The sequence below is a fragment of the Caloenas nicobarica genome, chromosome 11 (assembly GCF_036013445.1).
Source record: "Caloenas nicobarica isolate bCalNic1 chromosome 11, bCalNic1.hap1, whole genome shotgun sequence".
Taxonomy (NCBI): domain Eukaryota; kingdom Metazoa; phylum Chordata; class Aves; order Columbiformes; family Columbidae; genus Caloenas; species Caloenas nicobarica.
The window spans coordinates 7,357,206-7,381,635 of record NC_088255.1 but is presented as its reverse complement, the minus strand read 5'-3'; the positions used below and the strand labels follow the sequence as shown (position 1 = coordinate 7,381,635).

The 24,430-nt window shown below is 38.0% G+C and overlaps 1 long non-coding RNA gene across 1 annotated transcript; it reads right to left on the bottom strand.

Moving 5' to 3' along the window:
* Positions 1-80: 80 nt before the first annotated feature.
* On the bottom strand, positions 81-2,702 carry LOC135992922 (uncharacterized). The gene is made up of 4 exons (XR_010606789.1): positions 2,457-2,702; positions 2,159-2,252; positions 1,020-1,204; positions 81-368 (listed from the first exon to the last, which is right to left on the bottom strand). It is a non-coding gene; the product is annotated as an uncharacterized LOC135992922 (long non-coding RNA).
* Between the last annotated feature and the right edge of the window lie 21,728 nt (positions 2,703-24,430).

Here is a 24,430-nt window from a genome sequence, read left to right as displayed (position 1 = left end):
ATCACACCTTAATTCATATTCACACTTAGGCATATATATTTACAATAGCTTCATTACTTTCCTTCCTGAGGCCCTCCCACAGCATGCACAAATAGCTTCCCGAAGGGACAAAACCTGACAAAGTCATTCAGTTGCATCTGCTGGAGATAGGCTGACGCTGGGTTTGAGATTTTTTTTTTTTTTTAATATATGTATATTTCAATAATAAATACCTCTTCATCTTTTACTAGTACTTTGGGAGCAGAAAACCTGTGTAGTGACAGGAATCGGTTAATTCTTCCATCTCTCCGCCTCTTCATTCTACAGCCTCAGCCCTTCATGGATTCTTCTTGCCGCCAAGTTGACCAGTAGCGAAATAGATACTTTTCCTGCTTCAGAAAAAACACAGCAGAATTTTTTTCTCAAAATACAACCATGTCTGAGTTCACTCTTCCCACTAAATAGGGAATGAAGGTGAGTTTGAGAAGATAAGGCAAGAACTTTGTGAGGTTAGATAAACTCTGAGGAGGACATCGAAATAATTGACAGAATGGGACCTGCAAGGAGCTAATAGTATAGGAGAAATATTTTATTTAAAGTGAACTATGCCATTTATATTTCTTGATCATGGGCATAGAAATGATAGCATTAAGCGGTACAGCTATATTGATGATAGATTACTTTTATTGGAAATACAGTACATTATTATGTATTTATTCCTAATACTTCCTAACACGTATTTATTCCTAACACTGCTGCTGGTGATACCTATTTTTGAACAGAGAGAGTCACTAGAGGGGTGTATGACCCACTTCAGAAAGAAAAAAAAAAAAGAAAGAAAGAAAAGAAAAACCCCAGTGTATTTTGCTGTAGAGTCAATGAAATGCAAGTTTGCATAACTTAGTTACCAAATATATTTACACCTGTTCCTCTGATATATGCATTCACCAGTTTAATGAGTCTCCTATCACCTCTACATAAATACTGATTGCTTTAGTAAATATTCTTAGCTTAAGGGTAGCATAGAGCAAACATCTCACCCTGTAAAGGCGGCAGAGGCACTAATATCCCAGGCAGCAAATGGGTATTCGGGGTCAGCCCCATGTGAAAGAGACAGGCCAAAGCAAACAGCGACTCTTGCATAGGGTTGCAAAACAACTATTTCTTCTGTCTTCTTTTTCTCTTAACAGAGCTCACTCCTGCCAGCCTCAATATCCAAACTACTCTGTAAAGCATGGGAAAAGCATAGCACTATTATGCAAGCATGAACAAGACATTCTGAGGCTATATGCATCAGGTTGTTGGTTTTTTGTTTGTTTGCTTTTTTTCCCCTGGAGTGGTTTTTATTTTTCCTTATCATAAAGATTGCACATTTAAAACCCACCACCATAAAATAGGAATCCAATGCCTATTTCATTAGATTATTTAAATGGTTTTAAGGTGTTGTTAAGAAGCTTTAAAAATTAACTTCAGCGATCAAATTAAACCTTAACATCTGCTGTAAAGGTCAGAGCTCCTACAAAAAAGAACTTCTGTTGGTGGACATCATGGGTCCCAAATACTAATGCTTTTCAGAGAAATGTGGCCTCCCTGTGCAGAACTCTTTCGAGCTGCCACTCTGAACCTTTGTCACTAAACTTCTGTGTTGCACCGTATGGAAGTAACAGCAAATACATACTTCAACACCTTATTTAATCAAACAAGACAAGTCAGAAGGAAAGCACTAATCACTTTAAATAACACTGTTAAAAGTTACTTAATGACCACTGTGTACAGGAGCTGTTATGTCAGAAATACTGTGAGTTGCTAATGGTTAAGTTACTGCAAACTCAATTGTCCTTATCCAAACAGAATACATATTAATGTTTAAGACAGTATTAATTAAAATACATTAGACAGTTTGTTTTATACTATCTTGCCATAATATAGATGTGATCTGAAAGACAGCTAGCTAGGGAACGGAGAGATTTGACACAGTTTCTTTTAAATAGATCAAGGGAACTGCACAATCCTTTTAAATGCTCTGCAAGGTACAATGGAAGGTCAGAGTGCAGAAAGCAGAGAGATCCTTAATACCTCCTTGCAAGCACAGTTTTCTCAGTTATCTCAGCCTTAAGGTATCATGGAACATATCACCCTCTTGCCCTCTCTTTCAGGTAAGAGCATCCCCATACTTTACCCTTTCTCCTCATTCTCAGGGCTATAGATGCTGCTACTTCTACTTCCATTATTACTTCAAACCTCTGTTTTAGAAACATGGCCTGGAACCCCTGCTATCAGAAAAAAAAAAAAAAAATCAGACATTAATTTTAACTCCCTCTGACGGTCCATACGTATGAATAAGTTACCCCCTTTTCTGCACTTGAGATTCCAACTTTGCGTGTTTGTTTCTTTAAAGTTCATATTCTTTCCCTGTTCATAAGGTGGTTCCAGCCATTAAACAACTTGACTTTCCCATTAAGTTATAAATTCCTCACCTTGTAGGGAGAAATAAAAGGATCCAAAGCAAATACACGCTATCACCATCTCCATCAACCTCACAGGTCTTTTTGAAGCACCAAGTGTTTCTCCATTGTGCCTCAAAGTAAGTATTCACATCTCAAGAACTGAGCTATTCTTCCTTTGATAAAGTAATAGTCTGAAACTTTTAAGCGTGGTGTCTCAGCTTTTGATGTACAGATCCAAAATATCTTCAAAATATATGCACAAGGCCATCTCGTGGATTTTTTCCTTATGAAGAAAGGAGCAAACCATCACATTAGGAATCTAAATGCAGCAAATGACAGCAGTTTTTCCCTCTAAGGCATCGCAGTGTCTGTGCCCCACAACTTCACTCACCTAATTAATCTTTCGTCAGGATGACTTCTGATTAGTGCTTAGGATTGGGGGAGGATTTTAAAGGCCATTATCTTAAGACTCCTTTTTAAAAAACTTTAATTCAGAATGAGCTCCTCATAACAAGTCTGCTCTCAACACTCAAGTTTCTCAAAGTGGCAGGAAAGGACAGCAGAGCCCTCTGTGCCAGGCAGCATTTCCAGCTTGCAGGTAAGTAGTTGCTCCATCTTCTGTTCTGCACTGAGTGCCTGAAGTAGAAGCTCATGATTAAAGCAACCAACACACATTTAACTTTACTGCGTACGATGCAGAAAATATAACTTTCTGGTAACCCTAGGAACATCTCAATTACAATAGTTCTATTGTTCCATTCCTTTAGCACCAAAATTTTTCTTTCATGCAAAATCGAGTCAGCATAAAATATTCCAGTACCTCCCCTGGTTTTGGTGTTATCTTCTTCAGAGTAAAGGTAATCTAAAGTCATCAGAGGCAGAGCAAGAGGTACTTTCAAATGCTGCCAGAACATTAGACATTCGGAGTTAAGTCTCACCTAAAAAAAACCCCACAAAACCATCAACTAAGAACAAATAACACAACTTGCAGTTACAATTATAATGTTAAAATTTACTTTTACTCTATTTGTAATATTGCTTGAAAACAAATTATAAAACCAGAAAAGACCAGGACTTGCATAATGACAAGTATGGATCAATGTTGTTATGCCAACATATCACACTTTGTAAGTTTATGTTGCTTGCCTAGAAGATATCTGGATTGTCAGGACTTTTTTTTTTTTTTTAGCACAAAAGTAAAGAATGGACTGACTAATGTTTTAATACCATTAGCAAACATCAAGTACAATTACCAAAAATTCATAGTACAGGTGGTAATTAGTCATCTGGACCTCTATTTAAAATAGATCACAGATTATGCTGAACAAATGTTTTCCTGATAATAAAGAGAGAGAGTATTTTGTCCTTCAATTAGTAAAAAAAGGAAAAGAATCATTTGAGCCTTCGTATTTCATAAATAACTAAGAAATTTGAGAAAAATACTATTGCAGCCTCATTCTTGCTTATTCCTAACATTCTCACTACATTAAATTACCTATTAAAAAAGTGAGAAATCGCAGAACGTTAATTAGCACTGTTGTGACAAATTGATACCTTTTCCTATTAATTTCTTTTAATGTTCAGGATATAAGAAACCCTACCAAAGTAATAATTAGCTCCTGTCTTATTTCTTGAAATGAGAGTTCAGAAACATTTGTGAACTCTCCTTGTGAGGGTGCTTTTTTTGGCCTTTTTTTCATTTCTGGCCTTCTCATCAAATATTTATTTATTGCCTTGAAAGAGATCTCTTTGATGCCAAGAAATTTATGCTATTGAGATAAAACACCAGAGCACTGGCTTCATCGCTCACGGAAATGCAACAGGGTTGCCATTCCGGAGGCTGATTTTTGCTATCGCTTAATCAATCCCCAGCCAAGTCTCTATAAGTGAATGCAGAGTTTTGTTGTGGTTTTATTTCTTAAGTGCTCTCCCTAATGTTATTGCTTTGTTTCAGGGACAATTGAACACTGGTTCGTAGAAAACAATCTAACACACCTCCAGGGAATAGTGGCTGAGGACTGAACAGTTCTATATCCTTATTTACATACATCACGTTGATCTGTGAAACGAAAACTGAGCAGATGTGTTTCATTTTGAACTGGCTGAAAGGCCAAAGCAGGAATACCTTCTTATTAGCCTGGTTTCGCTTCCCATACAGCCGGTGTTCCACGTGTTGGTCAGAGCAGCCTCACACCGGAGCAGCTGTCCCCCACAGCCCCGCTCGCCCAGTGCAGGCCGGGCCGCTGTCCATGGTGCTGCCGCCCGCCGCTGTTATCAGGGACCCGCAGTACTCAAGGGCTCCAAGGCTTCCTCTGTCGTACATCACTTCAAGTCACCCTCTCTCAGCTCCTCGGGCAAAGGATGTGAAGCCGCCTGTTGCCACACCACAGCGTTTTGATGAAGAGAGAGCTGGCCGTGCTGGTCAGCCCGCAAACGCAAGGGCCAGGTTTAAATCTGGCCGTTACCTTTTAACCTGTACAGAGGATATGTTGTTATCTGGAAAAAAAACTAGCATTAACATAAGCAATTGGAAAAGCTGGAATTCAGAAGTACCAAGATGGCTTATTTGAAGTCATGCTGGACTTACCTACACTCATCCCAGTGCACCCAGTTTGGCTGCGGGCAAACTATTCCAGTTCAGCTACTGAGAAAAATGATTATGGGAATACACAGCCATGGCAAGATGCTCAGTACCCAAACAACGCCATTTAACATTTTCTACTGTTGTACTGTCTATATTAATTACATTTATATTTTAAAAGATAAACATCCTGTGTGTTTAATTGTAATTTTGTATTATTTTTATCTGGATAAATTCAATAATGTATATATGTATATTCTAAATACTGTATTTTGATCATGTATAAATATTATAAAGCTTTAAAAAATTATTAACATGGGAACAATTATAACGCAATTAGTTCAACAAATAGCCAAATCAAGTTTCTAACTATTAGTGTCATGTGCCCGGAGTGAGAGTCTCCATTTAACAAGCAGACGGTAGTTAAGCCTCCATATGAGCTTCAGATTCAAAAATGAATTTGAAATATAATCCCTGAGAAAGACATTACAATATTCTTATGTTTAAGAGAAAGAGAGAGCTTCTACTTGTGTTCCCCACATGCCAAAACTTCAGTCTTCTACAGAGCAAACTTTGGAAACCTTGTCTCATGCATGCCTAAATCACAACTACATCCAAAGACAATCACCCGTGTTGCTTAGGTGAACTGGAAAAAAAAAGACAGACATTTAATTTAAGAGCTTTGACGTATGCAGTGAAACCAAGATCTTCTTGAGCAGAATTTTAAAAAAAGCAGAATATTTTGTTACCTGACACAGCAGAACAATTAGTCAAATATAACAATTACGCAGAGTGGTATGTCTCTGAGTAAAAAGGTTGAAGTTACTGTAAATCCAACCAAATACCTATATCCAGCTCTGAAAGTGAATCAGCACAAAGTGACTAGCATCTAAATAGCAAAGGCACGAACATCTCATCAGCTATCACCACAAGGAAGCGATCGATAATTACACAAATACACTGTCCTGCCATGATGTAGTACAGTCAAACTGGCAACGAGCTTTTAATATACCCAGCAATCTTCTACTCAGACCCAGAGAAACAGAGGTAGAAGACATCCATATGTCTTCTCGAGGGTGTTGAATATTCATTTTAATGGTGTTCTTGACACTTCAGCAATAGAACAAGTATGTTTCTGATAGCTTGACACTAGCACAAAGGATATGGATTCGTCATTCCCACTCCAGTCCAGTGATCAGTGTGTAAACCCAAGCAGTACAGACTTAGACCAGAGCTCCTCAAGATGCTGGCTGGCTGCTACAGACACACAAACACCTCAGTCTGTGTCAGAGGTACCTTCCCGAAAACCGGCAAGAAACGTCCTCATCTCATGAAGTGACTGAATCATGTGATGGAACCAGTCAGCAGGAGAAAAAGCCCAGATTAAGCAGGTTGTCTTCGACATGGAGAAAAATTACCATCTAGGATTGTGCAGGTGCTATGTAAAGGCAAAGACTATATTCTTTATCTCCTGTGCTGCTATTCAACAAAATTTTAATTCTTTATGTTGCCATTAACATACTAAATAAATAGCAACATTAATATAACTGTCTGTCAGAAGCAGAAGTGCGGTGTTCTCCGCAAAAGCTCTCAGAGAAACATTCCATCCAAAGGCAGGCCACTGAAGGAGGAAAGTATACCCATATTATAAAGGGGTCAAGGACAGGGAGAAGATCTCACACACTGGAAAACAATGAGGAAATAAGCTTAAAATGATCACTCAGAAACCAGCTATGACCCAGGCAGTGTTTCAGCCACAGAAGTATAAGTCTGAAGACTTAATTAAACACATTCACACCTTCAAAGGGAAGGGAAGACCTGGAGAAGAGTTTGAAAAAGCTATTTCTTACAGGCATACTTTTACCTAGACAACATGAGACAAAGGATAGATTCAATTAGAAGACTTATTTTTCATTTATGATTTATAAATTATCCACTGTTGGATGGCTACAGCCACTGTAACCTTCCTACACAGGATAAACACATTTACATATTTGTTTAGTAGTACTGAACCCAGCAACCAATATAAAAATATAACACGCCTGTCAAGAAAAGTGCAAACATACACTGCAAACAGATTGCTCGACTAATTAAACCTGTTAGGATTATGAAGATAAAATTTGGATAATTTTAAAATCATTATTTTTTTCTCCCTATTGGTACTAGAGAAGGATCTCCAGGAATTTAGACTCCGCAAAAATGTTTTACTGCTCACAATCAGAATTCTGAATTCCGCAATCTGTATTCCACAATTCTTATGAAATTATTACATTTTCCTGTTAATATGAAATCTTTTCTTTTGGTGTCTGATACATCTCTTATTCCCTACTGCAGTTCAAAATATTGTTTTCTTCTCAAAATGCTTGACCGCATTAGCTTGGAGTTGAACCCTGACAGCTGTTCCATGTCACCCTCTAGACAGGCTGCATTCAGCAGAGATTTAAGATTTCAAGCCCCTGTCTGAAGGAGCTAAAGGCAGGATTTCTAGAGGACAGGTAATCTCTCACTAACACTAATTCTATTGCAAGCTGGTAAAATCTGTTGTTCATCCACTAAAATAAATTTACTATTCCTTACGAGTGAGTCTGGAATCCATATTAATTGCTGCAGATTGCAAACTACTTGTTCTATCACAAATTATGAAGTCGGTGAAGTATTTTTTATTAGACCAACTCACGTAACTTTGAGGGAAGAAACAGACATTTTTGGTTGTGCAAGCCACTGAAGAAATAATGTTACGAAAATTACTACCAGTGTGTATAAAGAGGCAAGGACTGGAATTTATTAGACAAATATAACATTTTATAGTTGGAATTATGAAATACAACTTACTTCTAAAGAAGAAAACATTAAAAAATATAACTGATAAAAGAAAAAAATAAAAGGAATATATAGCAATATGATGGAAGTGAAATATTTCACTGTGTATGAGATTACTGTCTGAATAACTAATAATTAACCTGCATGTCTAAGACATCATTTAAAAGAACCTGATGAAAACATCTAAGGAAAAATATAATGAAAAGTGATAAAAATAAATTACAGAAATAAAGTGCAGAAATACAGATGTACTGGTGTTATGAAACAGGGAGAGAATAGGTTAAAGAAATGTAAGTATCCTGGGCAAAACAGAATTTGGCTGAGCTGAAATAACTTGGGGAATGATAAGCAAACAAATGAGTTTGCCCAGGATTTTCAAGAGCATTCTAGGATTGGATTTGATTAGAAAACTTTTAATTTTATTGCTTTTAGAAATTGTATCAATATAGGAACTAACTTTCCAGAGCAAGACAGGAAAACAAATGTTCATTAGTGGCAGCATTCACATACTCATTAGTGTGAGAGCTGACAGATTTCTTTCCCAAATGTTTAGCAAATTCACATGAAGTGATACTATTGTGAATGTGATTTTGATTTGCAACGAGGACACGACAGAAGAGTTGATCACATAGCCTTGGAGTGAATGCACATAAGAAGATTCAATTTAAATTAAATGGAATGGTAAACAAAGATTGGGCTCAACCTTGATTTTAGAAGAATCTTTGAGTAACTATGGTAACTATTTACTGAAAATAATTGGGCTGAAATTCTCATTAATTTGAACATGAAGGTCTACAATTTATTTAATTTGTAAATAGATTACTATTTCTAAAACCTGAATACCAAGCAAAGAGACATCAGTAAAAATGGGCTCCAAAGGAATAACCACCCCCAAAAAAGTTAATACTGCAAATGAAAAACCTAAAAGGGCTTTAAAAAGCTATGAAGTTGGAAGAGATAGGTACAACTTACAAGGGTAAAATGTGAAAGGAGAAAGTCAGAACTTGCAGAAATCAATTTCAGCTAAATCACGGAAAGGATAATAAACCATTTTCCAGACCTAATTTTTTTAAAAAGGCAAAAAGTGAGATTACAGCCTGATCTGTGGTGCAACCAAGGGGACAAATAAACAAGCACAGTACTAGGATGAGAGAGGAAAAATCTTTACATTGAAAATAGACAACTCAACTAAGCCTGAGTAAAAACTCTTAGTAAAAACTTGGGAGTACTTTATGTATTAATGTCACCCATCTTCCAGCAAGATTAATGTGAGTACAAAGAAAGGCTATTAGAGCAATTAGGGAAATGGAAGATCTATCACACGAGAAGAGATGAAGAGAAGAAATTTTGCTTGCCTAGCAGAGCAAAACAAAGAGAAGACACAGCTGCTGTTAGGAGATCACTGCCAGTCCAATGTTCACTAGAAAGACCTTGTTGTAGAGCAAAAAGGTTTATCTTGCATTAGATTGCTATTGTAATAAAATAAATATTTTATTCAGAGCATTTCCCCCCATTTTTTGATTAAATACATTTATCACCATTTTCTTTTGGAGGGAGGAAAAGTTACATATCATGTAACCATGACAAAAACATACAAGAAGTAGTGTCAATCTGCCCCCCTTTTTGCTGCTGTAACCATATATATATATATATATATATTAGGTCCAGAGGCCAAAAGATGCACCTGGAATGTACATTAAGCAGTTTGTATGGCAGTTGGCTTGTTCTTCCCAAAGACAAATCATGACTGATGCAAAGAATACCCTCTTGCAGACATTTCAGAATAAATTTAGTACAATATTAGAAAACAACCCCAAGGCCAATATACCATCTACTGATTATAGCCAGGAGCAGTTGTGAACTTTTCATAATATTACAAATATTATACTAGAAGTGATTCTATAGAATGAACTACAAGAAATACGTTCCTAGTAAGTTAGCTTGCTTACAGCAAAGACAGACAAACAGGTTGAGCTACCTGAAGTTAAGCAGTCAGATTTTAACATTTTATTCTAAATATATGTTTACGGGAACTGCAGCCTAGGAAAGATTTGACTCAGAGGCCAACCAAGGCCATATAATTTACTCAAGCAAGTTATAAAATAGTGATGAATGCTACGCAGGGAACTTGGCATTCTGATGCAGTAAGACTATGATGCTGTAAGATGCTCTGACGTAAGATTCTGATGCTGTAAGATATACTCTCAGAAATTACTTTCACTAATTCAAATCTTTACAATCTACAGATGCCTAATTTCTCTAGGATTATTTGCTGAAATATTTAAAAATATATATTTACAGTGAACATGAACCATAGGAGGCTTCCCACTTAATGTCATATTAATGTGTAAGCTAAAATGCTTTTGGGACCAAAGTGCTACAGTATTAAAAAATATAATAGTAATTGTCATTCCTAAAATACCACTGATGTGTATCCTGGGCATTACAGATCTACTAAAGACTAATACAACACTCTGAACATTTGATTACTGTTTCTAGCAGTAGCTCAGTCCAGACAACTTGAATGAAGCAATCAGACTATGATCAGCTGCACAGCTAATCACAGCAAACTTCAGACTGTTATAGGTCTTGGTGAGAGCAACATGGAACTTGGATGGAGTCAGATGAAAAGGAAAACAATTATTTCTAACTTATTTGCATTAATCTAATCTTACCATGAAGTTTTGCATGCCTTTCATATTGTAACATACTGTGCCAACTTCTGATATCCATGCTTCCTCAAAAAGAAAACAGAAAATATTCATTAAAAAAAAAAAAAAGCCAAAAGAAGAATTTGAAGTCTGGGAAGGAAAAAAAAAAAATCTTCCTAATATAGAGATTTAAAGAGATCAATCTCTTTAGCCCTGTCAAAGAGAAGTGTAAAATATATTATAAGTGTCCATAAGCATTTACACAAGGAGATTTCTGACAGCTCTCTAAATCTAGCACACAAAGGCATTACAAGATCAAAAGGCTCAATGCTGATGACCTATTCAGACTGGAATAGGTGCAAATTTTTAATCACAGAAGTAAATTGCTACAACTTACCATAAAATGTAAAAGATTCCTTTTTGCTGCAGCTTTTTACTCTAGGTTGGCTGTCACTGGAAGAAGCGTTCATTAGCTCAACCAGAAAGGGCAGTCTTGAGGTAATTCTTAGATGAAATTTTCGGACTCATGTTATCATTTTCTAAAGAACGAATGATTAAGTAGGTGATCCTACCTCAAATTTATTTTAATTATTGAAAATTAAAATATAGTTATATTAATATATTAGCACATATGGGTCTTATTTTAAACTTACATCCCTAGATGCTACATGTGGGTTTCCATGATGTCTGTTTTATGGAAAGAAACCTTTCTAAAAACTAAAAACATTTTTGTATCCTTGTCCATGCAGAATTTCATTTGTATATGAGTCAAAGGAGAGAAGCTTCATTATATATTGCCTGAAACAATCTAAAGATAAAAAAGGTCACACAACAGGGCTTCTTTAGAAATTTCACAGCCAGTTAAAAAAAAATGTTTTAGCTGTTAGGATCATGTGAATTTTCTTATTTTTTAGTTCAAGAATTCCTTCTAGGCTTAATAAGCCAAAAGATGCTACAGACGTGACAAGTCTCACTGGCATATTGACAAACTATGCTTAGTCTCAGTAGGCAATACCATCTACCTTTGGTATTAAAAAGAGGACTACAGGATTTTCTGTTCATTTAAGAAACGCAGCTGTCTGAATCTGCTCAGAGATTTGGAACAGCTGAATAAATCCTGGAAATGATGGCTTAGCAAGAGGGGTGTCAGTACGATGATCAATACTGTCCAGTGAAATTCATGTATATTAGCAATTTTTAAAATACACAACTCTAATGATATCTACTTAGCCAGTGTTGTTATCTGGCTGTTGATACACTTGCTCTCTCCTCTCTCCCTATCATCAGTCCTTAGTCTCGGCTCCGGTGCCAAGGGGTGTAGTCACATCCCTGTTGCCCTGGCAGAGCAGAGCCCTGGGCAGGGGTAGCACCCAAGGACCTTCAGCCCAAGACTCACTCCCAAGCATATTAATTAAACTGCAAAACAATCCACCAGCTTCTACTCCAGCCTTTGCGTTCGCCAGCTCTCTGCCAAGACAACCAGCCTCCCATAGTCTTCTCAAGCTTCTCTTTGCTTAGAGAGAAGGAAAAGGACTTCTTACTAGTGTATAACCCCTAACAGCTTTCCTAACCATGTACTGCTTCTGACTCATACAATCCTTGAATCAATTATCAAGTGCCTAAGACTCAGACGTTCAGAAGACAGACAATGAATTTCCAATTAAATCATTACTTTGTGCATACTTTCCAACTAAAAAAAAATTCTTTGTCATGTTAAAAGCAAAGTATTTTCACACCTGGATAGCGGTTCCTGTTGCCAAAGGGATATTTGCCAGCAGACCGAGGGGGTCTCTGTGTGACAGCTCCCATGGAACAGCTCGGAAAATGCTTCACTTCGAGCAGCCTTTGTTGTTTCTTCTCAGCACTGCCCTTCTGAAATATTCTAGGTATTTTTCTACTAGCTATGCATAACATTCAGGCTATGTTCTGCTTTTTTTGATGAATCATTCGGTCAGGTAACGCCGTGAATGTTTTAAGGATTTTGTTCAGATTAGGCTGAACCTACCACAGTATTATCATGTCAGCAGTCTTTACCAATTACTTATAGTGCTAAACATTTACTGTAGCAAAGGCCTTGATTAAAGTGCTAATGGAAAAGGCATCATAAATCAGTGATTTGAAGCACAAAGCTCACTTCTGTGTGAGACTTTGCAATACATGACTCCATGAACTCAGCTGCCTGTGGAAGAGAATTGCTTGCTTAAATGACCGCACTGGAGGTACAAGAAAAGCTCAGATGCAGATGATTAAATCTGGATAGATGAATCTTGCATTTTATTTCAGTAGTTTCATGGAGCAAGGTAGCTAGTATCCGTAGGGAAGCAGCAGACTTGGGAAGTACTTGTGATTGCCAGTGTACTCCGTCCTTCCTCAGGGGTCTTTCCAGTTGAGTGTGGGTATAACAATTCCTGCAAGCTGTAGCTAGACAGATACTGTCACCTGGGCACAGACTGCAAACTGCTCTTCTGCTGCTTCTGTCAGTGGCCTGGACACCATGCTCTGGGATACCAGCAACTTAGATAAGGCACAGTGAGAGGAGCAAGCCTGCTCAGGAGCCTTAACTGAACAGCTGGCAAGATCTTCAGTTCCCTGAGCACACAGCAGGAACAGAAACGGAGAAGGGGAAAGACTAACAAGCACAGCTATTTACTTCTCAGATCCTACTTCGCTGTCTCCAACAAGCTTCCCAAAACTGGGGCAAGCAAGAGCTGTCCCAGACCACAGCACTACTTTCTGTTCAAGATTCACATGCGTGCTGTCACCTCAGCGTTCTGCACTGGGAAGAGAGGCAGGAGAACACCTGCACAGCCAGAGTTGGCGCTGAGAACCAGCACCTACAATATATGTCACTTCGGTCAAGCTCTGCTGTGGACCCAGGAACTAGCATTCTCCAACTGCTTAATGGACATTCAAGGATGCTCCTGGAGTGCGTATTCCAGTTTAGTTTTAACCAGAAGGAATCCAATTTGTGTGCTCTGACACCACTCAGTGCTGCAAGGCAAAATGCAGTCAATGGGAACGGCTGAGAGATTTAGTTCCAAATTGCATCAAAGGTACATGTTCTCTGTGGTAAAAACTGCACCTCAAGCTTTAAAATAAATGTTATCTCATGGTAGACCCTGAGATTTAAAAAAAAAAAAAAATCAAATCAAAAGCAGAGAATGCTGTGTTAGAGTAAAATGTAAACTGGCTCCAACTTTCTTAATTTAGTATAGAGAATTAGGATTTGATTTGAAGGCAACTTGACAGATATTAAACAACTGACATGAACCTTCTTACACAGTGTGCTAGAAAATCCTGCACTGCCTCAAAGAGTGAACACATTTCCCTGTTCTCTGGGCCAAGACCAAGAATCAGTGAAGGAGGACGAGAGGTTGCTTCTGTATCCTCCTTAGATTGCAGAGCCACAAAGGTACAGCAGAGATGTAAGGAGATTTAGCTGTCCTAGGAGCAGATCTAATAATAATTGAGTAGGGCATTTATCACAGAAAACAGAATGGTAAAATAGTAATTTACAATTAGTTCCAAATCAGGTTAGAGATAAAAATAAGCTAATTGGCCTGTCAGGCAATACTGAGTGGGAGGATCCTACAAGATTTCTGGAGCCTTGGTTTCCTGTGACTCTGTTGCTTAACTGAGTAAAGCTGGTTTATATGAAAAATGGCCTTCAAGAACCTCATAGCAAGGAATAGATACAAAGGAATTTCTCAAGGAAAAAAAAAAAAAAAAAAATCACAGCTTTACTACTACAGGGACAATCATTCACATGGCTAAAAAAAAGTGCAGTTTGTTTAAGGATGACTGTTTGTGTTTCTAAACTAGCTAATAACAGGAGAAATCCCAGCGTGAAGTTCCTATGAAAAGGCAATTTTCAGAGGTCATGACTCTGCTCTCTCAATTTTTCTCTTCTGTGAAAACTGATGCTAAATATATGTATAAAATAGTGAACTTGTATAATTGCATTTCAAAATACATGCACAAGTATGTAGCTGACTAGCAAAATGACCTGATATTTAAATTCGATAGTTTTAAGAAGACTTGTTTTTCTAATTTAATTTCAAAATTTGTTTCAAAGGCAATTTCTGTTTTTCTTTTGTTATTCCAGTTCTAGCTTTGCCATTGCTTGCAATGCACACTGGCAAGACACCCCCCAACAGAGATTTCCAGAAATATTCACTTCACTTCTGAGTTATCTAGAGCCTAGTTACATATTTCAAAGGGATTCCTCACTTCCCAACTTTGAGAGAACTTGAGAAAATAAAACCCTAGAACCTTCCAAGACAGACTGTATGGCTTGGCACCAGCAACTACAGCCAAGTTTTCCAAAATGCTTAGCTGCTCTGCTGAATATCCACTATGCTGAATGCCTGGAGAAATGAACATTTATAGTGCTTGCAGAACAAACAAGCTTTTCAGAAAACCTGGTCTGTGACTGCATAAAACTGATTGAATCAGTGAAGACTCTTCAGAATTGAGGCATATCCATTCTGCTACCTGAGGTTGTTGTAAGAATTAATTTAATTAAATGGCAATAGTAGTGTACGAATGAGATGTGAATCACATTTCGGGGAGTATCTAAATGGGAAACTAAATTATTATGGTTTATATAGAGATGGGTGGAAGAAAATGTGAATTATACTAATTTAGATACAATAATGAGTTTGGCCTGATAGAGATAAAAAGACTTGGCCTGATAGAGATAAAAAGACTTTTAAGGTGCAGCTTTAAGTAATGCCTAAATCTCATTTGAAGTTAAGAGAATTGTATGAACATGTATAATAGCCATTTAAATATTTCGTCATTAATTCAGATCAGACTATCTGAAATTTTTTAAAATAATACTAAGTATATGGTATATACTTCAGCTCCCTTTGGCTCTCAACATACAGAATAGGAGTTGCTGTTGTTACAGGCACAGTGCACACGCACATGTGCACAAATAGTTTCTACCCCAAGGCAATTACAATCTAAACGAATACTCAGACATCAACTAGAGATCCATGACATGTAAAAAAAGTACTGGTGGAAAATATCACATCCGTTCCAGTGTATGTAAGTGTTCATTTAAGAAAGAAATGACTGAATAGAAAGAAAAGTGTAAGGGACTTGGGATACTGATGGAAGCGGATGAAGGGTACCAAATGGGATAAATATATTTGAGCCACAGTAGTTGCTACTGCCACCCAGGAGAAAAAGATGCCAGTCCAGAGGTATAATTGGAAGCAGTGTGATGACAGAGGGACACCAGGGAAGCACAGCATGCAAGATATGGAGAGTTGCTCCAAGGTGTCAAAAAGCCTCACTATAGCTCAGGAAACAGGGTGCAAAGGGAGCAAAAAGAGCTATTATGATACAAACTTCAGCTGAAGAGAATTTAAGGGATAAAAGCAGATGAGATTCTACCGGAAGCTTGTGACAGGAGTCCCCATACTGTTCCAGTGAGCCAGAGCAATCCATCTCCTTTATGTATGTGTGTTTGTATACAGGGAGAAAAAAACCCCAAACCTCACCAAAAAAAAAACCCAAACAAAACAAACAAAACCCTCACCAAAGAAAAAGAACAACCACTACAGCTTCATCAGCTGGTATTAATGCTTCAACTTGACCAAACTCAGAATCCAGGGACACACACAGTGTGGTTTTGAAGCTTTCAGAAGTAAATAGAGCAATTTTTTGAGAGAGATGTTTCAGCACCACACCTAGAGAGCATCATTAAAATTCCATATAACTATTTATGAAAAATGACTGAAACAAAGCAGTCTGATTCCATCACTATAAATGTGTGGATGAGGCAGGATTGTAGGATTTCCCTCCTTTGTTTTCTCTTCTGACAGCTGTGGTCAGAAGCTTCACTGTACTGCCTATGACTAGACCCTGACCAATTGCTCTTGTGAACAGCCAGCTACCATGTGATTCAGATTACAAATGTAAGATTAACATGCTGCTGCAATAAAAAGAAAACTGAAACATGACATTAGTGGCCTGTCACTGATCTAACTTAATCAATTTACAGCTTCAGAAGAAATTACTATAAACCCAGGGACATTGCCAGAAAGCCTGAGCTATCTACAGTGTTTGGAAACAAATGTCCATCATCTTCCCCTAGAGATGTACTAATGCTTCGATTTCCAGGCTGAGGATTAAAACTCTCTAAATTTCCCCAGGTAACCACACTCTGCACACATCATGTTTATTCGTTAACACTTTGAAAAATTACTGCTAGCTTTTTCTCTACATTTAGAAACTCCTCTAAAACTGTAATCACTTCACCCACTTTGCACTGGAATTGCACCATTCCCTAAGAGAATCAGAGCCCTACAAGACGGGTTCTTCTCACTTGCCTGAGCTCCTGTGTATATGCAAATACGATGAGCTCCAGAGCACAAACAGCAACACAGCTCATGGCTCTGCTTCTGAGAGGGTTCGTCTGCAGGCCCTGCAGTGGAGCTGTAGTCTGAGATGGTGCAGAAAAAGGAGTTGAACGTCTCTCAGTGCATGAAGTTAGAGAGGTTTAAGAGAGTTAGAGATCCCAAGGTCAGTCTTTGAAGACCGACCCAGACACTGTCAACTGTCAGATGCTGCAGTCTACAAAAAGGGCCTGGACAAACTTCAAACAAGCACCATTTTCCAGGGTCAGCACAGGACTGAATTTGATGCGCGTACAACAAGGGTTTTGATCCAAGAAGTTTCACAAAACTCAAGGTTTGGAAACAGCTGTGGTATGTAAACAAGGACCTAAAGTCTCCAACCCTGGAAAATTTCAAAGGTATAAGCATGTTGGTTTCTATTCTTTCCTCACCCCATTGTTTTTTTGAGAAAGAACAGAAAAAATTCACAATCGGCATCCTTTTGCATGCCTTTGCCCAGTGTACACATTTCTTGATGAATAAATTTTTTAAAGTTCCACTCCATGCATATTGGCAATGTAACAAGACAACATTTGAAGAGGCATAAAGGAAATGGAAAGAAAAAAAAAAAAATCTAGAGATTGTCCTCCTTTTGAGAAAAAAAAAAAAAAGGCTACTATGCTATTAATTGCCATTATTTCCAATGGGGGTTTTTTTGAACTGTATATACAGCATGACGGGTCCATTCTGTGGGACACTTTCCTTTAATCCCTGAAGCTGTTCATCACACATCTTGATTCTCCTATCCTAAGAGATCTGTTCCATATGAATATGTAAAAACATCATCATTGCATTTCTGAACAAGACTTCTCCAGCATTTCCAATTCTTGTTCTGTCAAGGTCTCAATCAGCACATTTCCTGCTCATCGGTTTCTGTCAGATAGCAGCAACACATACGTTCTCGGTGCAAATTAGTTTAGCTCCACCCAAATAAATACCAGCAGAGGACCTGGCCTAATACATTCAGTAGATAAATTGTCTTCTATCAGATTACACTGTCTTCAAAGCTGTAATTTATCTGCATATTCGACAGCACACGATAATCTGAAATGAAATTAAGCTTACTTAGGTCTAAGATAGTTTTTTATCAAAGAATCCTATCCCCAACTGGAAAAAAAAAAAGAAAAAAAAAAAAAAAGACAAAAAAAAAAAGACATAAGCATCAGAATTTCCCTTGCAGTACAGAATACTAAACACTTAAGACTTTATGTGGCATATGCGGGATAATGTTCTGTTTTGTTGCAGAACTGAAGTGATTGAAAGAAAGAACAAAAATGGAAGATCAGAATTTTAGAATTGTTAGAAAGTACATAATTTATTTCCTCAAGAGACTATTGGAAAAAATTTCTGGAAATCACACACAGAAAATAATTAATCCATATCAAACAAACAGATGAAACTTATGTCTTTCACTAGATATTACTGATTTTTTTCTCAAAGTAATATTTCTTCTCCTGCCATTTTTGTGTAACGTGAAAACAGGTTTGAATGCAACCCAGTCTGTTCATTAAGGCAATTTAACTATAGATAAAAATCTTAGAGCTGGCACTATCAGCTGCTAGGTACAGCCTCCTGCCTGTACTGAAATTTTCCTGTATGCCATAGCTAGCATCATTCCCAACAGTTTGTCCAGCTTCTGTTTCTTATGCAAAAATAAAACAAAAATACAACCAGCTCAGCCACCAGCACTCCTGGCCCCAAACCCAAGTGCCACACTTTCTGATATTTTTAGAAGTGGCCCACGTTGAACAAGGCAGCCGGTGCGTTTATGTGGCTGCACGCGTTCTCAAGAGACACGATGAAACACAGATCATGCTGCAACCATATTCCCACCAAAATCTTGTTACGTTACCTTGTAATGATGGATTGGAAAGTTAAAAACGGGATTATTCAACTAAAATGAGAATGTGCAATGACAGAAACATAACACACGCTTTCCTGCTAAGGAAAAAATCTGGGACTTAGATCAGCACAAGAACAGAAGGAGAAAAGGCAGCCTTCTAGCACAGCTAAAACAAAATGGTGCCAGCAGCATGTCCTCAGACACAAACACGACTGAAGGAGATGACGACAGCTTGGTAGCCAGAACTGTGAAAGGTATTACACACAATCTTACCCTAGTAATAGGGGAAAACAAAGTTTCAGGGTTTCTAACTCTAACATAAAACTCTTAGATGCAAAATTCAAGTAGAAACATGAAAATGATAATCAAGGGAAGGCTACGCAGTTTAGAGTATCACACAAATACAGCAGGTGTGTGAAGAGAAGTTTCTGCCACTGCTTAAAAGAGCTACAATACCCTAAAGATTCACCAGAACACTGCAAAAGGGCTACAGAGGAAAATACCTGCATTTGTGCGTTCCTATCAGCATTGAACTGCCCTTTCAGATTCCGTGTTGTCCTGGCTGCCAACTGCATCCCAATGGTACAATAGAACGGGCAGGTTCAAAACTGCAAAGGCACATCAGCCCATCAGCCATAACGCTGTCATGATCTGGATTCATCATCAGAAGCAGACAAAGCTATGCTGGCTGCTGAAATGAATAAATGAAACTCCAAACAATTGTGAGAAATGCTGATTCTTCTGTGTAACAAAACCAAGACACCTGGGCCTCTGCCCTAGAAAAGACCTTAAAGAGTACGGCCCACAGACACAGCACCAGTTCTGCAGCTGTTTGCACGTTTTTTTAACAGAGAAGAACATAAGATCTTTATGACACTAGTCAAAGGCTTACTCTGAAACTGCTTGAAGCACTGGCACAGACAGACATTTTTAAACATATACTACTGGAGAGAAATGCTTGCATATCACCATATGGATTTGTAGGACATATATATATCTTTTTGCTGTTGGCCCGTAAACTACAATAAATTAGAGCATGCTTAATCACCTTCAGCTACTGCTTCTGTACTGAAAGTAAGTTTCAAGTTTTTCTTTAGCTGAAGAAAGAGATTAACTTTGCCTGTAAAATTCTGCCCAAAGCTTTTAAATGAAACCTGAAAATAATGTTTAGGGATGTGTTTGTTTGGTTCAGATGAATTCAATATTCACTAATTGATTATTTATAGATTATATATGTTCCCTGAGTAGACAGGCATCTTCATATACCTTCATATACCATATACCAACAAAACCTTTAAGGTTTCATCACTTCTCGATACCGTCTACATGGTTACACTGAGTCTAAACTCCATTCTTGGCATATGAGAATGAAAATGCTCTTGTTCCTAAAAGAGAGAGCAAAAATTTCAGGGAGAGAGAGGGACAGGGCCCTACATACTTTTCAAAAAAATTACATTTTTGGAGAAGAATAACTCAATGTAATAGCAACCTCTTTCATGGCCAAACCTCTTACGCCCTAGCCTCAAGGAATAGCTTTTTATTCAAAACAAACAAAACCAAAACTTCTCTTCAGAAAGGAAACAGCCAGAAACCCAGGAGACTCTCCTTTTGCACCTCTTTCTAACCCAAAAAAGGGAGAGGAGCTGGTAAGAGAAACACAAAGCGACACCCCTGCCTCTAAAAGGCTGCTGAATCATGTGACAGACAGACAGCTCTTCATTTTTATCTGTTTTGTCCTGTCACATTTGAATTCAGCAAGAACATCATATGGTACTAAGATCAATATTGCTGGTATATTTTCATCTCCACAAAATCAACATATTTCCACAGTTTTTATTTCAAATTTGACTGCATTATAGTTATTCCTGTAAGTTATCATCCTTCTAATAGCAGCAGATCTGGCAATAGTGCTGCAGGAGCTGCAGAATATTATACACTATTTTACACTGTTAGCTGAGGAAATCCATTTAGACTTTTATGCTGAGTAGTGCAATACTAACACAAAGAGACATTTAAACAGTACAAGAAAAAAACTTCAGTTTTCACTTTCACAGACATTAAACAGGCTTTGTTTCCTTCTAGGACTCACTGAGGATTCTGCTATAAATGTACAAAAGCAGAACTAGTACTGTTCACTAAAGCTGTCCTGACACTTGACATCAGGAGATTCAGTTTTCGGTTAGTTATAATTTTGCCAAACTTTATTTATTTAGCCTGAACTGAATGTCATTCGGCCTGATGCTGAATGTCACCTGCAGGGTATTTTGTTTTCTTCCCTTACAGACAAACGGTTTAGCTGATTGTAACAACAAAGCTAAAGTAGGGAAAATACATTATTTTGCTAACATAAAAAATAAGTTCTGGCAAATTTTGAAAAGCAACCCATCACAATTTTCATCAAACTTTCAGTGCTGCTACTGAAATTCACATTCTAAGTAAGTCCATCCACTTTCTAACTTCATCTTATCTGGGAAGGTTTCAGGAGACAGACCCCACAGGCTTCTCCCTGCTTAAAAGCAAGTAATGACCACCATGGCATCCACTGAGAGAGCGGTCCCAAGAGAACTGGAGAAAAACAGACCAAGAAAACTGGCCTTCACTGGGCTCCAAAGGAATAAGCTAAAATCCCCTCCTGTTAGTTTTAGAAGAATATAGAGGCTCCAGAGTGAATGTAAAGGAACGGGCTTGTAGTCAAAATGGCTCTAAACTGGAGTCGCAATATTTTTCTATGCATTAAAGAACTTTTCATACAACAGAAGTCAACAGACTTGTCACTCAAGTTATTCCTGTAATCTTTATGCATAAAATACTACCTCTTTACTGCATTTTTCTGCAGGAATATTTTCTTATTTTTTATAGAATAAATTGATTTCTCATTAAAAGAAACCACCTCTGTTTTCTCAAAAAAAAATCAAGCAAAATAAACCTGCAGGTATTATTTATTCTTTCCTTATATTATCATCGTACTTCCTTCACACTAAGATTCAAATCTAACCAAGCTCAAGCTGGGAAAGCGAGCAGAAAGCAAGGTTTCCGCGGGAGTCTTGTGGAAGGGAGGGAAGTCCCAACCACCCGCCATGAGACAGGGCTGGAAGGTGCCAGTTTGAGCCAGGTGGCAGCTGGGACATCACTGGAACATCACGAGATGGACAAGAAAGTTTGGTCTGCCCAGTAACTGACTGTGCAGGGCCAGTGCCAGTGGGCTGGAGAAAGAGCCAGTTAAGAACAAGCACAGCCCTGAGGCAGAACTGGGTAAACTGGGGTGAGCGGGTGGAGCTGAAGTGAAATCCCTTTAGGAAGACAGAACTTTCAGGTAAAGCCGTCTGTTCCTTAATGCACCAAAACGGACTGTTTTCCCAGGATAGCAAGTCTCAGACATGCTTATGAAGCTATGACTAAAAAGACCTTTAGGTATTTGTATCTTAAACTCCTGGAGTCAGAACTTAAGGAGAGATCAATCGTGCAGCTAGAAGCCAATGTTACATTAAACTCAAAAGGATCTTTGATGTCGTATCACGCCCACATAATGGCTGTTACACATGGCAGAAGGGCTAAATACACCTCTGTGAAACCAAGGCGGAAACGGCGTTATTGTTGCCTCTTGCCTGGTGCTGGGTACACTTTATTCTGCAAATAGCAGGCAGCGAACTGGCAGGACTCACCGGCGCAGCTGAGTTAGTCAGAAAAGCTGCCAGGGAGGTGGGAAATCTCCAAGTCTCTTTGCTTGCTCCAGGGCTTGCTCCACCGCGGCACAATTACAAATACACAACTGGAGAATCTGCTGTGCGGCCGGTTCTGAAAACAATAGCTCAGGGTCTATTTTCTTTATGAATTTCTCTCAGTGCTCCAATTAATGCTGACAGGAACCACACACATACTGAGAGAAGCACAGACTCGTTTTTCTCCCAGGTAGAATTTCATTTAGACGCCTCATGCTTAAAGAGAGAATAAGTTCTTCAAGCATGTGAGTTTCAGACTTACTGCAGCTGATCCTTTCAAGTCACTGGTCCTCTTCACTTTTTAGCGATAGTAGTAATCAATTTATTTTTGCATTATAGATAATTAATCTATAGATAGACAAAATGTAAATCTCTTATCAGAATATTCATAGAAAGGATGGGTAACTATAACCGTGAAGCCTATTATCTTGCCTGCAGTCCTGTCAGTTCTCACAAATGTGGCAATGTCAGGCCAATCAGTAATTCACAACAAGAAATCCAAAGATCAGGAATTAAGCAACAGAAAAAGGGATTCAGCAGATGTGAATTCACAAGGTTCGATTTAAACTGGTCCTCTGAAACCTTTAATCACATATGCATTGTCTCTTTTTACATAAATTATTTTGCATATTCGTGACAATTTTTGCATAAAATGTAAAAAGAATTTGTGCATTAAGTTATGGTAGCTCAGATTTTTATTTAGCAAGGAGTCTTGGGGAACTGCTTAGAAGAGAGAAAGGGAGAGCACATGGAAATAACTGCAATGACAAGAACACACGCATGGAAAGCATGTGCTGATTAGATTATTAGACAACTGAAGAACTTATGGTTACTGATCACAGGTATTCTCCTCACTACCTCTGCAAAAGTCTGGTATTGTAACATTACCAACAGAAACCACTCACATCTCCTGTTCTTCACATTTCTGGAATTAAATATTTTCTGATTCACCCTCAGGATTTTGCTCTCTGAGAAGCAGACCAGGTGGGCACCAGTGGATCTTGAAGTCATGAGCACAATTCCTGAAGCAAATGATACTCATCAAATGCAGAGGTTGTATGAAGGCAAAATTCACCAAGAGTAACCAAACAATTTTGTAGGCTACATATATTTCTTTCTTTCTTCATAGGCCATCCAGAAAAAGGTGAAATACCCGAGTTCCCGCTATGGCCAGGCTGACTGGTCTAACTGGACATGAGCTCACACATGCTTTACTATACCTAAGCTTCCACTCCCTGATTCTGGATACCAAAAGCAATGCTTCAAAATGTAAAACCCCAAGTTGCCATAAGGCAATCCAAATCAGCCTTTACCATGGGGTGAACAGTTTCTCTTTGAGAGGGTTTAATACTAGAACAAATCCATATGTTGAGTGACTCATACTTTATGCCTACCAATACCTAAATCATCAGATTCTATTGACAAGAGCAGTGGATGAGGTACCCAACTAAAAAGAGTCTGGCTTCCTACATTCCCTTCAAGTTAAACAGTATCTTATTAAATGAGACAAGAAAATTCTAATATCAGCTTTACACTTTGCCTTCATTACTGGTGCATTAATTTGTAAATACTCTCACTTCAATTATTTCATTGTTTCAGTCTTAGTTTAATCAATTTAGTTTCTGCATTTTTCATCTTTGAGTAACTTAATTTATTCTTATTCTGTTTTCAATAAAAATTACCAGAAGCATGGAAAACATTACGTTTCCTAGGTTTATGATGGGCTATGAACACATTGGCATAGGCAACCTCAGATTTAAAAAAAAAAAAAAAAAAATCTCGAAGACACTTGGCTTTGCTTATAATTTACAATTTATTATACTTATGTCTAAGGAAAGTTATGACCCAAATGCCACACAGCCTGTGCCTTTGTAAAACAAACAATACAGAACCATGTAAGAAATAACGGAATTATGAAAATGGAGAAGAAGTATAAAAACTGCAAGCTGGTTTAAAAAAATGGCTAAAAACCTGACAGTAGGC